At 36.5% G+C, this 18,286-nt stretch overlaps 1 long non-coding RNA gene across 1 annotated transcript in view; it reads right to left on the reverse strand.

The window, feature by feature from the left end:
- Positions 1-8,741: 8,741 nt before the first annotated feature.
- LOC135221567 (uncharacterized) overlaps positions 8,742-18,286 on the reverse strand; it is a 317,490-nt gene continuing 307,945 nt past the window's right edge. The window contains exon 2 of the long non-coding RNA XR_010316037.1: positions 8,742-8,890. This is a non-coding gene — a long non-coding RNA (uncharacterized LOC135221567). The remainder of the gene's footprint in view (positions 8,891-18,286) is intronic.

The raw sequence follows: 18,286 nt of genomic DNA on the forward strand, positions 1-18,286 counted from the left end.
GTAAGCTGGTGTATTAAGTTTCCTAAGGACATGTAAAGATTTTCATTTGTCTTAGGTTTATTCCTCTAACGTGTCGACAGCGCACAGGCAGTCATCTATGAGAGTTTACAGTACAGTGAATTAAGATACGTTTTTCAAGTATTTATAGCATGCAAGGTCGTGTACAATCGACCTTGCATGCTATAAATACTTGTAAAACAGCTATTGTATTCAATGCTACTGCCCTCAGAGAAGGCCTCCTTCCTAATAATAATATAATAATAATAATAATATGCTGAAGAAGACCTTCATTAATACAGGTTTTATTGAAGATAATGGATACTTCAGCCGCAAATAGTTAGTATAGAAGTTTCTCTGCTCTATTGCTGACTTTTCTTCTGTACTCAAATTGGCTATTAAAACACCCAATGGGGATTCATGTCAAAAACGTGGTATTTGTCAAAAACGTGGTATTTGTCAAATAGAATATATTATAGAAAATGCAGCACAGATTGGATCTTTTGTCGAGTAGGCTTAACATCCAGTTTGTACTGCATTTTGGATAATATTCAATTTGACAAATACCATGTTTTTTACATGAATCCCCCATTTGGCCATTTGGCGTTTTAATAGCTAATTTGAGTACAGAAGAAAAGTCAGTATTAAGAAGAATAGTGAAAATTCTATACAGAATAAACTCTGCGGAAATAGCCATTACTTTCAATAATAATAATAATAATATAATAATAATAATAATAATAATAATAATAATTAATAATAATAATAATAATAATAATAATAATAATGCTAAGATTACGCAGTTAATGTGCTACTAAGATTACATCACACTGCTTGATTCTACTTCTGAATGTCAGATGTTATCCTATTCGGACACAAGAACTTATTATATAGTTTATATGGTATTAGTAAGGGTACCATCACTAAGAAAGAGATTGAGAAAACCGCGCGTCAGACTGAACCTACAAGAGTAATCAGCGATCTGGCAAAAGGCGTATTATTCCACTCTACCGTCCTCACCTGTACCCGAAGATAATGTCTCTGGCGTTATTAGGTAGGGGTGCTGTGGGTGGCGGAAGGAATTTAGGCTGTGGAATGGGGGTGGGGTTGGGGGATGTGGGGGTGAGATGGTTGGATGGCTAGCGAACTACGCTCGGACCTCAAAATCGAAATCATTTGTTTCGGTGTGAAATATGCGTAGAATTCTCGTTTGTTTTGCGGGATTTTTCGCGTCAGCTTCCCCCAACCCCCACCCACGGGCAGATGAACGATGATTTATTATAGCCCATCTGAATGAGATTCACGCAGCCTTTTGCAGACTTACGACGAGAATTCCGAAAAGAAAACCTTGTCTCTCGCGCGTGAAGTATTTGTTCGTTTTTTTTTTTTTGTTTTTTTTTTTTTTTTTTCCCTGATGGCAGATGGTACTTTAAAGGTTTTTAGAGGTTATTGAATTTTTTTTGGTGCGTGGGGGGTGGTGGGTGGTGCGGGCTTGTGATGAATCCTCTTTCCTGGGTAAATATAAGGGTTTCCATTATGTTTATTTAAATTTGCGAATTTGAAATACATTCTGTTCGTATGAAAACGTTTTTTTGTTTAAGAAAAATAATCTCATGGACAATTTTTTAGCTTGGTGGGGCTACAAAGATATGATGAAAATATCAGTAAATAGAATTAAATATAATTATATATATATTATATATATATATATATATATATATATATTATATATATATATATATATATATATATTATATATATATATACACAATGGAATTGTGAATGTTATCAGTAAACAGATTAGAGAAATAGATAATTCTTTATATATATATATATATATATATATATATATATATATATATATATATATATATATATATATATAAGAAATTTATATCCAATCTTATTTACTGATAATATTCATCATATCTTTGTAGTACCACCAAACTAAAGAATTGGCCATGAGATTGTTTTCCTAAATAAAAATTATTTCATACGAACAAAATGTATTTTAAATTCATAAATTTAAACATAATGGAAACCCCTACAATTACCTAGGAAAGAGGTCTCATACAAGAAAAAAAAACATTTCAAGAACCTCATAAAAATAAAAACCTTTAAAGTCCCATCTGCCATCAGGTAAAAAAAAAAAAAAAACCCAAGCAAATATTGTTTCTCGCGAGAGACAAGGTTCTCTTTTCGGAATTCACGTCGTAAGTCTGCAATAGGCAGCGGGAGTCTCATTCAGAGGGGCTATAATAAATCATCGTTCATCAGCCTCTGGTGAGGGGAGCTGACGCAAAAATCCTGCAAAACAAACGAGAATTATATATATATATATATATATATAGAGATATATATATAGTATATATATATATATATATATATATTGTCAGAAACCAACCAACTTCATTACTTTAAAGGTTTTAGTAAATTACAAACTCCTAACGCCATATGGGTGGGTAACTAGTGAAATTACTTAACTTCTAACGCCATCTCTTGATAACAGTGCATCTGCTTCGGTTTCAATTCTGTTTTACATCCTTGGAAAAACTTCATCGGAGTTTTTACGGCTTATTTTAGTTGAGTTCATTATCCAGTGGCGGTGGCAGTACATATTTATTTTTTTGATCTGGTGGTAAAGGCTTTTGTTTATATTTAGAGTGGTGAAAACAGATTTGGTAGGCGTCGCTGATTATTTTATTCGACTATATAACCATCTATTATGGAAATTATCAAATGAAAAGACTCTGGTTCCATCTAGGAGTTATGAAAGTTCTTCAGAATTAGTGGAATTCGTTATAATTATCATACATACATACATATATATATATATTAATATGGGGGAATTATCCCTCCATGCCACCACTATTACATGGGGAAACCTCCATGTATTTTATACGGTAAGCGTGGACACGAAACGGAAGGCAGACCCCATAACGCCGTTATTTAACACACAGGCTCGCTCTCTCTCTCTCTCTCTCTCGGCAATCACCCCACATCTCTCTCTCTCTCTCTCTCTCTCTCCACCTCTTTCTCTCCATTCTAACAGGTAATGAAAATGAGAGAGTTGCATCATAACATAACGTTTATTTACAGTAACAACTAAGTCGGTTAACTAAGTAATCCAGTCTCACAGACCTAACTTAAAACTACTCATTGTCAAGTCACCCAAAAGGTCACAGCCTTTCCCTGGGAACCTCTGTTCCCACAGAAATCCAGAACCATCTGCCAAACGATAACAGAGCAACATTCTGGTAAGGTACACACACAAGTTTAAAGACAAAGTTAATAAAATGGAACATCTTACAAGATATTAAACAAGCCACCCCTTTGGCTAAAGTAAGGTAAACACTTACCTTCCCATTCCCAAACGGGCACTAAAACACTATGTCACAAAAACTCCCCGGCGAATGCCACGGCATCTTTGCCTATGACTCGAAGCCCTCTGTCAAAATCCCTCCCATAGGCTTGGGTATGAACGCTTTAACAGAAAAGAGGCGTCGACACGCACATACGAACACACAGTTCGCTAGCGCCTCACGGTTCTAGCTGCATCTAGTTTCACAAAGGCACTTTGGGAAGAGTTCATAAACTGTCGTACAAATTGACTCGACGAACTAAGCACTTTTGATCTCACGCCATCCCCTAGATACAAAAATCATTGATCAGCTACCCTCAGGTCGTTATCTCTGCACTGTCCTCCACATTCCACAGGTTACAGAGAATGCACGAACAATACATAATTAATCAAAACCCTATGTCTTACAGATTGCTCGGCCTCGCACCTATATGCTAGCTCCCGCCTAGCAAAATTGCTTATACAATATAAAACATTGGCCGGCTTAAAACAAAACATGTAAAACTGCACGTCTCTGGCATTATAAAAATAAAGTCTTATCACGCTTTAATCTCCCAACCCAATAACACAAAACGCATTTTCTGCTGATATTTTCGGCATTAGGATTCTTGAATATCCTCTTCGCTTGTCTGCAAGTAGCTGCACAGACAGCAACAGGCTATAGCAACTGTAGCAACTGTAGGAAGACGGAATGCCTCCCTCATCGTAGAAGACTCTCACGGCTTCTTGTAGATCCCCAAAAAACACGCTGTAGAATTCTCTCGAACACCCACGTGGAAATACTTGTAATCACGATGGACAACATGGCAGCAACCTCACGGCTGGTGGACGTCTTGCTGGTGTCGGTGAACTTTTGGGCGTTAGTATGTCAGTCAGTCTTTGGTCAATCTAAGAAAATTAACCCAAACTTACTACTTCTATCAAACAATGATCTCAAAAGGTCAGAAATACTAACTGAACGTCTCCCAATTAACTCCCTTAAATATGACTACTAAAATGATAAGTCATTATCACAACTCTCTAAGAAAAAAAAAAAAAAAAAACATCAAGTTCTCCAATTCAATTCTCCAAACTCGCACATCAGCACACACACAACTCAGAAATCACAGCAACTCCACGGAATTCTGCACTCACATTTCGAACTCGAATGTGCTCACAAAGAGAAAAGAAAAAATTCGCAACGAGCCCAAGAAAGAAAAGAATCACGTAACACCCAGACCCAAAAATGTTCTCTCAATGCTCTGATATTACAGCAACTCACAAAATCAGCAAAAATCTCCAACTTTTAACAGCAAAAACCCCTTTACTGCTCAATAATTAATCACAATGAGACTTAATGTCAAACTCCCATTACGTAAGCAATAACCCTCGAAAAATCACATCTCCCGTCCAAAAAAGAAATGTTATTTAAGCTCAATCCCCAAATCATATCTCTCATAGGAAAAGGAAGAAAAATAATAAAAAAAAGGAATAATTCACAACATTAGATTTCCCCAATCACAACAAAATACATAACTACATGTATAATATGCATAACATCCCGCGTTTTCCCCAAGAAATGCTCCATGTAAAGGTATGGAATTTGCCAGAAAGCAAACTCTCACACATGCGCTTTCGTGAAATGCTATAGCCACATTTCCAGATATTGCAAAAATTCTGATCTGTCACCATCAGAAGAAGAATCAGCACACGGCTCATCACATCGCTTTGTCAGCAGAAAATCACCTGCGGACGCATGCTCAAACAACAGCACAAAATTGTCAGTTGTCAGACACATAAGTTTGGAAACTCATGATTCTCAAGAAAAAAGGTCTAACTGACACATTTCACAGAATTAACTCCAGGATATGACTAATGTGCTCAAAAATTTGTCTCGAAGACTTATTCTCTCAAACATGACTTTCCCCAAATCATATTTCTCCAAGAATAACATACTTGTGAACATGAAAAATGCACACACATCTCCATATGACTCGTAATGCAGTAATGCCATTCGCCTCTAAATAGTCACGAAATCAAAAAAGAGAACCACAGAAATCTTCTCTTGTCTCGAAAAAAAAACTCCATAACCACAAAAAAAAGAGAGTCACCCGCCCAAGATTAATTCCAACTCCATTATGAGACATCATATCAATAATAACACCACTCCGGTTATAAAAATATTTCCTCCATTTGGTTAATAACCAACCCCCTATATTATTCTCTTTATTTCCTAAAGCCACATGTCAGTAGAAAAAAAAACACCACTCCAGGAATAGAGAATAGTCACCTCTATTTCGGCAAATACAAAATATTTACCTCTATTTCCACAATAACTCCGTGTGGAACAAAACAAGGCTCCAAATAATATCTCCAAAAAAATATGCACTCAAGGCATCTAACTCACACACTCCCAAATATTGCCCCATAATCTCCAAATATGTGTCTCCATTTGCAACAAAGATGGCTGCAAAATAATTGAACTAAACATAGCTCATACCACTATTGGCAAATATCAAAAATGGCCAAAAATATATATCTCCCATATATTATATCTCAAATATAACTCCAAAATAATATATACCTCCAATTATCTCCCCAAAATAATATATCTCAATTATAACTCAATTATATCTCAAAATATAACTCCAATTCTCCAGAGAATAACTCAATGTTATAGTAAAAAACTATAAAAACTCACTCCATTTAGCATAACTGCTAAAAAAGGGCAAAAACTCGGCAAATAAAACTGTCTAGAAAGTTCTAGAAAAAACCACCAATGTGCCACAAGTCATTATAACAGAACTCCCAACTCACAGTGTCTTACCCAAGACTTCTCCATATGCACTACGACATAAGCCACTAGAAAACTTAACCAAGTTTCCTATCTCTCACAAAGTTGTCACAAATACAACTAATGTATTGTGCAAGAAAACTCACAATTTCTGGAACACAAATATCCAGAGAAAAAATGTAGTGCCATTACGTATGCATTCAAAACATGCAAGAAATTCTCCCCTATATTACTCTATAGCATCAAATAGCTAAAACACGAACACTTTCTCTTAAATGGCTCTAAGTCATGAACTGAGATAATATTCACACTAACTGGAGAGAAAAAACAAATTCAAATTCACCCATGGTAAAAAAAAAACTTGTGTCAGCGATGGCTAACTTCCAAAAAAGGAGAAAAGAAAAATCAACGGCACCATTAACTATCTCCCGTAACTCACCAGATGTCAAGCAATTATCTGCTGAACTCATAAAAAAAGAAAAAAAAAAAAACTAAAACAATGTGTTGTTAGTTCTTCCCATAATCACAAAAGATTTCACCTCCCTTGACAGCATTAAAACACCCACGTATTAGTATATAAAAAATCAGTATCAGAAATATCATTATCACAAAATCACCAAAAAAAAAATTGCTATCATCAAAATCATCAGTATCAGTACAAAAATTATCACCAATGTTAATGCTTGTCCATTCTCCAAAAATTCAGCAAAAAACTCAGCAAAATTCAGCAAAATTCCACACAATTCACCAAGATTCAGCCAGATTCATCAAGATTCAGCAAAACTCATCCCCGTGAATCACTGAAATATTCTCCAAAGTTACAAAAACTGAACAAATAATTAAACACAAGACTTCTCCCATTAATTCATCGTAATAATTATCCCTGAATAATTATCTGTAATAATTATTGAATAATCTCCCATGAAATATCTCAAATCTCTCGCAAAACAATTCTCCCGTAATGATAATTATACTTAAGCAAACTTCCCGTGACACATCTCAAGTATAACAATTATTAATAATAATAATAATAATAACTCTCCAAAGCAATAATTCTCTCGCAAAGGGTGAAATTCAAAATAGCATACAACAGTAATGCTGAATCTTATGACATACGATTTCTCCAGCATGCAACACCATGACATAACACCATTGCCACACAACACAGATACAACACCAATCATCGGCATTTCAAAGTAATTTCTCCAACACAATAAAAAAAAAATAATCTGTGTATATTTGTGTCTTTCAAGGCACAAAGAAACATATAACACATTCACCGTGCATGTTAACTACTGTTTTTACCCCAAGCATTTTCGTAAAAGAAAAATCTCTTTTTTATTTCCTTTTCTCTCTCCAAGAGAGAAAAAAAATCTCCTTTTCTAAAAAAAAAGACTCTACGGGCATTTCACTTCATCAACTAATCAATCATCGCTGATATCTTAGCATCCAATGTCAAGGCCAGACCCATCTCCCAACCCACAAAGAGAAAAAAAAAAAAAAAAAAAAAAAAAAATTTCTCCCCCCCTGAGAACAACCCCTCAGTCAAGCGGCAGAAGACTCCCCGAGGCATGCCAGTAGGATCCCCATCCCTGCACTATCTCTCGAGTGAGGCTAGTGGTACCTCCCATGCTACAATCCTCCCAAGGGATGCCCGTACACCCTCGCAATGCAAGGCGCCTCTCTGCAGAAATATGCTGAGCCCTTAAAATTGTGGCCGCTCTGTGTCACTAAGCCAAATCTGCTTATATAAGCACAGTTCCCATGCATAGAAAAATACACTCCTATGTTTTAAACAAAGACGAATGCATACGTCTATTATAAACACGTGCAAATAAAGAAAACACTACACTATGGGGGAAAGAAAAAATTGTTTTGACCTCTTGAACCAATCCCATAACCCTGAAATATTTAAACAAAAACCCACTCCTTTTTGATAAACAATAGTTTAACACTCACCACTCCATAATGGGAAAAAAGAACTCGAAATTCTTCGTAAAAACGCGGTAGTGATATAACAACGACCGCCGCACAGGTATCTCAGAACACTCGTCATTGCACAAGCAAAAGTCACACTGGGTGCGCTCACTGTTCAGGCTGACTCCCTGGGAAAAATGCTGAGTCCCATAAAAATCCTTCCCTCCCTTTAGCACAGTTAATCAGACAGACATTTTCTCATTTTTTCCACTAAGTAACTGAAAACTAACAGTTTAACGATTTTCCACAATCCCACAAAGCTTTGTCGTTCGAAAACTATCGCTAAGTCACGGCCCCTTTTTATTTTTCTAACTGGCCACTCATATCTCTTCATTGGCGTTCCTAGGCATAGAAAAGCAAGAAAACTTTCTATATCCCCTCTTTAACCGTCTGCCACCACTATTAATATGGGGAATTATCCCTCCATGCCACCACTATTACATGGGGAAACCTCCATGTATTTATACGGTAAGCGTGGACACGAAACGGAAGGCAGACCCCATAACTCCGTTATACACACAGGCTCTCTCTCTCTCTCTCTCTCTCGGCAATCACCCCACATCTCTCTCTCTCTCTCTCTCTCTCCACCTCTTTCTCTCCATTCTAACAGGTAATGAAAATGAGAGAGTTGCATCATAACATAACGTTTATTTACAGTAACAACTAAGTCGGTTAACTAAGTAATCCAGTCTCACAGACTAACTTAAAACTACTCATTGTCAAGTCACCCAAAAGGTCACACCTTTCCCTGGGAACTCTGTCCCACAGAAATCCAGAACCATCTGCCAAAGATACAGAACACATTCTGGTAAGTACACACACAAGTTTAAAGACAAAGTTAATAAAATGGAACATCTTACAAGATATTAAACAAGCCACCCCTTTGGCTAAAGTAAAGGTCACTTACCCATTCCCAAACGGGCACTAAACACTATGTCACAAAAAACTCCCCCCCCGGCGAATGCCACGGCATCTTTGCCTATGACTCGAAGCCCTCTCTCAAAATCCCTCCCATAGGCTTGGGTATGAACGCTTTAACAGAAAGAGGCGCACACGCACATACGAACACACAGTTCGCTAGCGCCTCACGGTTCTAGCTGCATCTAGTTTCACAAAGGCACTTTGGGAAGAGTTCATAAACTGTCGTACATTGACTCGACGAACTAAGCACTTTTATCTCACGCCATCCCCTAGAAACTCATTGATCAGCTACCCTCAGGTCGTTACTCTGCACTGTCCTCCACATTCCACAGGTTACAGAGAATGCACGAACAATACATAATTAATCAAAACCCTATGTCTTACATATATATATATATATATATATATATATATATATATATATATTTATATATACACGCAATTACACCACTAGCATACCTTATGCAAGTATATGGCACATAAGAACACAAAAAATGCCATGAAATCCAAATGTGCTAGTTGCGATTACGTATCCCAACAATAATTATTATTCACAAGAAATAGTCATAATTGGAATTAGGGGAAGCTATAATTACCAGAATATCCCAGACACTGTTTATAGCAACTGCAAGAAAATGATAAAAAAAAAAAAAAAATAGAAATTCAGAGGTGCCGTTCACACCTTTGATCATTCGCCATTTGAACATTTAAGTGAACTTTGCATATGGCGTTGGGTTAGGGACTAAAATGCTTTTTCCAGAGCAAAATATTAGGAATCGAAGGCATATTGTAAATGTAGAGTTCGGTGAATGGACTACGCTATTCATTCGAGGGTGATTGCAATTCTAATCTAAATCGTTGCTGTGGGGCGTGTTGGTACATCCTGCAGTATTGCATAAGGTTTTTCCCTTTACAATCTTGGTAAAATTGAAGGTTTCATTACACGAATTAATTTTTTTACCAATTCGTAACAGTTAATATAAAATTTTTATCACGCAACCGATCATATACCCCGGTAAAATGAGAAAACATTATTTAGCCAATGTTAAATTTAACATCAACATATATATGTGAGTGAACGTAACTCAAATAAAAAACATCTATAGTTTAGTCTGGATACAGAAGAGAGAGAGAGAGAGAGAGAGAGAGAGAACATTCCCGGAAATATGATAGAAATACCTCGTAAGGCTCTTAAGAATAGGTCTAGCTAGCAACCTATTCTTAAGAGCCTTACGAATTTGTTCCCCAGATTTCCTGGAAAAAGAATTTGAACTAATTCGCAAGCAACTTTCATCTTTAAAGTATCCTGACCATATAATTGAGAAAGCAATTCAAAAAGCAAACGTAATTTTCTACCGACCCCCTAAAGACAAGACCAGAGACACAACCAACAATAAAATAAAAATTCCCCACCTGGAGACGATTAAGAGAGTAACTCACACCCTTGGGAAATCCAACCCTTTTGCATTTACCTACCCAAATACCTTAGCCAATCCCTGATTAACGTCCAACAAAAGACATCGCCCAAAGACTCTGGGGTATATGGAGTCCCATGCCAGGACTGTGACCAATCTTACATCGGATTTACAGGTAAATCACTTCCCAGATATTAATGCAACACAACGGTCAGTTAGGTATGGACAACAGAACTCGGCTATTTTCAATCATATAAATGAAACATAACCATAGAATAAACTGGAATATGTCACGTGTAATTTATAGCAGCAACTGCCGTTACAAGAGTCAAATGATGGAATCGGCCTTAATAAAAGAGAAGCAGGTATGAACATCTCAAAGGGAATTGGACATCGGACATCGTCGACGCAATGTTCATTCAACCAACGCTTAAGAAGATTAAAGGAAGATTATCAGCGGGGGTGACCTAAATTGGCTTACTTGTGGACGCTTCTCTTGGTATAAATACCACCTTTTCTGTAAACTTTTCTCATTCATATACCTGAAGAGAGAGACAGCAGTCTCTGAAATATAGTACTTTTCTCTCTACATTTTGGTGTTTTTATGGGCTCCTTTTATTAGATGGAATTCTGTTGTTACAGAACACTTTTACCAGTCATATATATATTATATATTATATATATATATATATATATATATAAATATATATATATATATATATATATATACACATACATACACACATATATATAGTATATATATATATATATATATATATATATATATATATATATATATATATTTATATACACATATTTACATATATATATCTCTCTGTTCACATAGGTTATTCGTAAACTCAAAATTATAGGAATATTAAAAAAATCAACTAGTGTGATTACACCCTGTTGAATACTTCATGCTTCATGTTACACGTGCGTCAGTTATTGATCTCGTTATTTTTCTTTTCGAGGGAATTAAAATGGGATTTAACTTAATCTGTACTTTGTCGACATTTTCTAGAGAAAAGATACAATTAAAAAGAAATGCTCACTAAATGAGAGACGTAAATATCACTGTAAATAGATGCATTATTTAATTTCACATTTCATCAAAAGTGACCTTTTGGATTCATCTTTCATGGATTCTTCTTCTTTTTTTATTTTTTGTCACATTACGTAACACAATTCTGAGCAAAATGAAGATAATCGTTTAAAAAAAATCACACGAAAAACAGCTACATTTTGGCATAGTTTTTTTTCTCAGACACATGGCATTCGTGAAACAAAAATACTTAGAGAACTCAACTACCATCAATCTCACTTACAAGATTTCAAGTTAAAAAGAACTGGCTTACACGGCTTTTTTCCAAAAGAGACAGATTCCTCTCCGGGATTAATTGCATTTGTTTTAGAAGAGAATTCTCTCGTTTACAACTGAACTCTTGTCTCTCTTTGGTGTCTCTCTTTGTCTCTTCAAAGATAGATAATATCCCAGAATCTCTCCCTGTATCTTACATTACTAAGATAATTATATAAATGAAAGATAACAGGAAATCGAATACAGAGTGATTGTCTATGTAAAGGCTAATGTTATACCGGTAATTATGACCGTAGCAAACTATTGTTAATTACTTAAACTAAGTTGTGTTCCTAGAGAGAGAGAGAGAGAGAGAGAGAGAGAGAGAGAGAGAGAGAGAGAGAGAGAAGTCCATTTAACATGAGTGATCAGAATTTTTTTTAAAAAGTTATTGATCTTTTTCTCTATCGACGCGTGCTCTCTGTCTCTGTCTCTGTCTCCCTCTCTCTCTCCTCTCTCTCTAATGCATATATATATAGACTATATATATATATATATATATATATATATATATATATATATATATATATATAATATATATTACATGGGAAAACCCTCATGTATTTATACGGTAAGCGTGGACACGAAACGGAAGGCAGACCCCCCAACCACAGGCTCTCTCCACAACACCCCACAGGCTCTCTCTCTCTCGGCAACAACCCCACATCTCTCTCTCTCTCTATCTCACCGGCAATCACCCCACATCTCTCTCTCTCTATCTCTCTCTCCCATTCTAACAGGTAATTGAAAATGAGAGAGTTGCATCATAACATAACGTTTATTTACAAGAATAAATCAATTAACTAAGTAATCCAGTCTTACAGACTAACTTAAAACAACTCATTGTCAAGTCACCCAAAAGGTCACACCTTTCCCTGGGAACTCTGTCCCACAGAAATCCAGAACCATCTGCCAAAGATACAGAACACATTCTGGTAAGTACACACAAGTTTAAAGACAAAGTTAATAAAATGGAACATCTTACAAGATATCAAACAAGCCACCCCTTTGGCTAAACTAAAGGTAAACAACTTACCCATTCCCACCGGACACTAAACACTATGTCAAAAACTCCCCCGGCGAATGCCACGGCATCTTTGCCTATGACTCGAAGCCCTCTGTCAAAATCCCTCCCATAGGCTTGGGTATGAACGCTTTTAACAGAAAGAGGCGCACACGCACATACGAACACACAGTTCGCTAGCACCTCGTTGTTCTAGCTGCATCTAGTTTCACAAAGGCACTTTGGGAAGAGTTCATAAACTGTCGTACATTGACTCGACGAACTAAGCATTTTTATCTCACGCCATCCCCTAGAAACTCATTGATCAGCTACCCTCAGGTCGTTACTCTGCACTGTCCTCCACATTCCACAGTTACAGAGAATGCAACGAACAATACATAATTAATCAAAACCCTATGTCTTACAGATTGCTCGGCCTCGCACCTATAATGCTAGCCCCCGCCTAGCAAAATTGCTTTTCATATAAAACATAAAACTTGGCGCTAAAACAAAATAAGAAAAACTGCACGTCTCTGGCATTATAAAATAAAGTCTTATCACGCTTTAATCAACCCAATAACCCACGACGCTTTTATTTTCTCTCATATTTTCGGCATTAGGATTCTTGAATATCCCTCTTCGCTTGTCTGCAAGTAGCTCAGCAGACTGTAGCAGGCTGTAGCAACTGTAGGAAGACGGAATGCCTCCCTCATCGTAGAAGACTCTCACGGCTTCTTGTAGATCCCCAAAAAACACGCTGTAGAATTCTCTCGATCACCCACGTGGAAATACTTGTAATCACCATGGGCAACATGGCAGCAACCTCTCTTCACGGCTGGTGGACGTCTTGCTGGTGTCGGTGAACTTTTGGGCGTTAGTATGTCAGTCAGGTCTTTGGTCAATCTAAGAAAATTAACCCAAACATACTACTTCTATCAAACAACGATCTCAAAAGGTCAGAAATTACTAACTGAACGTCTCCCAATTAACTCCCTTAAATATGACTACTAAAATGATAAGTCATTATCACAACTCTCTAAGAAAAAAAAACATCAAGTTCTCCAACTCAATTCTCCAAACTCGCACATCAGCACACACACACAACTCAGAAATCACAGCAACTCCACGGAATTCTGCACTCACATTTCGAACTCGAATGTGCTCACAAGAAAAAAAAAGAAAAAATTCGTAACAAGCCCAAGAAAGAAAAGAATCACGTAACACCCAGACCCAAAATATTCTCGCAAGCTGATATTTAAACAACCCACAAAATCAGTAAAAATCTCCAACTTTTAACAGCAAAAACCCCTTTACTGCTCAATAATTAATTACAATGAGACTTAATGTCAAACTCCCATTTCGTAAATAGCAACCCTCGAAAAATCACATCTCCCGTCCAAAAAAGAAATGCTATTTAAGCTCAATCCCCAAATCATATCTCTCATAGGAAAAGGAAGAAAAATAATAAAAAAAAAAAGAATAATCACAAGTAAGTTTCCCCAATCACAAAATACATAATACATGCATAATAGCATAACTCCCGCGTTTTCCCAAGAAATGCTCCATGTAAAGTTATGGAATTTGCCAGAAAGCAAACTCTCATACATGCGCTTTCGTGAAATGCTATAGCCACATTTCCCATATTGCAAAAATTCTGATCCTGTCACCATCAATGAAAGAAAAGAATCAGCACACGGCTATCACATCGCTTGTCAGCAGAAAAATCACCTGCGGACGCATGCTCAAACAACAGCACAAAAATTGTCTAGTCAGACACATAAGTTTGGAAACTCATGATTCTCAAGAAAAAAGGTCTAACTGACACATTTCACAGAATTAACTCCAGGATATGACTAATGTGTTCAAAAATTTGTCTCGAAGACTTATTCTCTCAACATGACTTTTCCCAAATTATATTTCTCCAAGAATACACTTGTTGAACATGAAAAATGCACACACATCTCATATAACTCGTAATGCAGTAATGCCATTCGCCTCTAAATAGACACGAAATCAAAAAAAGAGAACCACAGAAATCTTCTCTTGTCTCGAAAAAAAAACTCCATAACCACAAAAAAAAGGGTCACCCGCCCAAGATTAATTCCAACTCCATTATGAGACTCATATCAATAATAACACCACTCCGGTTTTATAAAAATATTTCCTCCATTTGGTTAATAACCAACCCCCTTATATTATTCTCTTATTTCTCCAAAGCCACATGTCAGTAGAAAAAAAAGACACCACTCCAGGAATAGAGAATAATCACCTCTATTTCGGCAAATACAAAATATTTACCTCTATTTCCACAATAACTCCATGGTGGAACAAAACAAGGCTCCAAATAATATATCTCCAAAAAAATGTGCACTCAAGGCATCTAACTCACACACTCCCAAATATTGCCCCATAATCTCCAAATATGTGTCTCCATTTGGCAACAAGATGGCTGCAAAATAATTGAACTAAACATAGCTCATACCATATTGGCAAATATCAAAATTGGCCAAAAATATATATCTCCCATATATTATATCTCAAATATAACTCCAAAATAATATATACCTCCAATTATCTCTCCAAAATATAATATATCTCAATTATAACTCAATTATATCTCAATTATAACTCCAATTCTCCAGAGAATAACTCAATGTTATAGTAAAAACTATAAAAACTCACTCCATTTAGCATAACTGCTAAAAAAGGGCAAAAACTCGGCATATAAAAACTGTCTAGAAAAGTTCTAGGAAAAAAATCACCAATGTGCCACAGTCATTATAACAGAACTCCAAAATCACAGTGTCTCAGCAAAAGACTTCCCCTATTGCACTACGACATAAGCCACTAGAAAAACTTAACCAAGTTTCCTATCTCTCACAAAGTTGTCACAAATACAACTAATGTATTGTGCAAGAAAACTCCCAATTCCTGGAACACAAATATCCAGAGAAAAAAATGTAGTGCCATTACGTATGCATTCAAAACATGCAAGAAATTCTCCCCATATTACTCTATAGCATCAAATAGCTAAAACACGAACACTTTCTCTTAAATGACTCTAAGTCATGAACTGAGATAATATTCACACTAACTGGAGAGAAAACAAACAAATCAAATCACCCATGGTAAAAAAAAACTTGTCAGCGATGGCTTAATTTCAAAAAGGAGAAAAGAAAAATCAACGGCACCATTAACTATCTCCCGTAACTCACTAGATGTCAAGCAATTATCTGCTGAACTCATAAAAAAAAAGGAAAAAAAAAAAAACTAAAACAATGTGTTGTTAGTTCTTCCCATAATCACCAAAAGATTTTCACCTCCCTTGATAGCATTAAAACACCTACGTATTAGTAACATAAAAAATCAGTATCAGAAATATCATTATCACAAAATCACCAAAAAAAATTGCTATCATCAAAATCATCAGTATCAGTACAAAAATTATCACCAAAGTTAATGCTTGTCCATTCTCCAAAAATTCAGCACAAAATTCAGCAAAATCCCACACAATTCACCAAGATTCAGTCAGATTCATCAAGATTCAGCAAGACTCATCTCCGTGAATTACTGAAATATTCTCCAAAGTTACAAAAAACTCAACAAATAATTAACACAAGACTTCTCCCATTAATTCATCGTAATAATTCTCCTTGAATAATTATCTGTAATATTATCAAATAATCTCCCATGAAATATCTCAAATCTCTCGTAAAAACAATTCTCCCGTAATGATAATTATACTTAGGCAAACCTCCCGTGACACATCTCAAGTATAATAATTATTAATAATAATAATAATAACTCTCCAAAGCAATAATTCTCTCGCAAAGGGTGAAATTCAAATAGCATACAACAGTATTGCTGAATCCTATGACATACAATTTCTCCAGCATGCAACACCATGACATAACACCATTGCCACACAACACAGATACAACACCAATCATCGGCATTTCAAAGTAATTTCTCCAACACAATAAAAAAAAAATAATCTGTGTATCCCCCTTATATTTGTGTCTTTCAAGGCACAAAGAAACATATAACACATCCCGTGCATGTTAACTATTTTTCCCCTCATTTTCGGAAAAGAAAAATCTCTTATTTCCTTTTCTCTTCATCCAAGAGAGAGAGAAAAAAAAATATCTTTTCTAAAAAAAAAGACTCTACGGGCATTTCACTTCATCAACTAATCAATCAGCTGATATCTTAGCATCCAATGTCAAGCCAGGACCCATCCCATCCAAACCACAAAGAGAAAAAAAAAAATTTCTCCCCCCCCCTGAGAACAACCCCTCAGTCAAGCGGCAGAACACTCCCCCGAGGCATGCCAGTAGGATCCCCATCCCTGCACTATCTCTCGAGTGAGGCTAGTGGTACCCATGCAACTACCCTCCAAGGGATTGCCCGTACACCCTCGCAATGCAAGGACGCCTCTCTGCAGAAATATGCTGAGCCCTTAAAATTGTTGGAAGGCCGCTCGTGTGTCACTAAGCCAAATCTGCTTATATAAGCACAGTTCCCATGCATAGAAAAATACACTCCTATGTTTTAAACAAAGACGAATGCTACGTCTATTATAAACACGTGCAAATAAAGAAAAACACTTTCACTATGGGGAAACGGAAAAATGTTGTTTTTGACCTCTTGAAACCAATCCCCCATAACCCAGAAATATTTAAACAAAAACCCACTCCTTTTTGATAAAGAATAAGTTCTTTAACACTCACCACTCCATAATGGGAAAAAAGAACTCGAAATTCTTCGTAAAAACGCGGTAGTGATATAACAACGACCGCCGCACAGGTATCTCGAACACTCATCATTGCACAGCAAAGTCACACTGGGTGCGCTCACTGCTTCAGGCTGACTCCCCTGGGGAAAAAAAAATGCTGAGTCCCATAAAAATCCTTCCCTCCTTTAGCACAGTTTAATCAGACAGACATTTTCTCATTTTTTCCACTAAGTAACTGAAAACTAACAGTTTAACGATTTTCCACAATCCCACAAAGCTTTGTCGTTCGAAAACTATCGCTAAGTCACGGCCCCTTTTATTTTTCTAACTGGCCACTCATCTCTACATTGGCGTTCCTAGGCATAGAAAAGCAAGAAAACTTTCTATATCCCCTCTTTACCGCTGACACCACTATTACATGGGAAAACCCTCATGTATTTATACGGTAAGCGAAGCTGGACACGAAACGGAAGGCAGACCCCCACACAGGGCAGGGCTCTCTCTCTCTCTCTCGGCAATCACCCCACATCTCTCTCTCTCTCTCACTCTCTTCCCGGCAATCACACTCTCTCTCTCTCTCTCTCTCCATTCTAACAGGTAATGAAAAATGAGAGAGTTGCATCATAACATAACGTTTATTTACAAGAATAAATCAATTAACTAAGTAATCCAGTCTTACATGGACTAACTTAAAACAACTCATTGTCAAGTCACCCAAAAGGTCACACCTTTCTGAACTCTTGT

This window comes from Macrobrachium nipponense, chromosome 2 (genome assembly GCF_015104395.2).
Source record: "Macrobrachium nipponense isolate FS-2020 chromosome 2, ASM1510439v2, whole genome shotgun sequence".
NCBI classification, from domain to species: Eukaryota; Metazoa; Arthropoda; class Malacostraca; order Decapoda; family Palaemonidae; genus Macrobrachium; species Macrobrachium nipponense.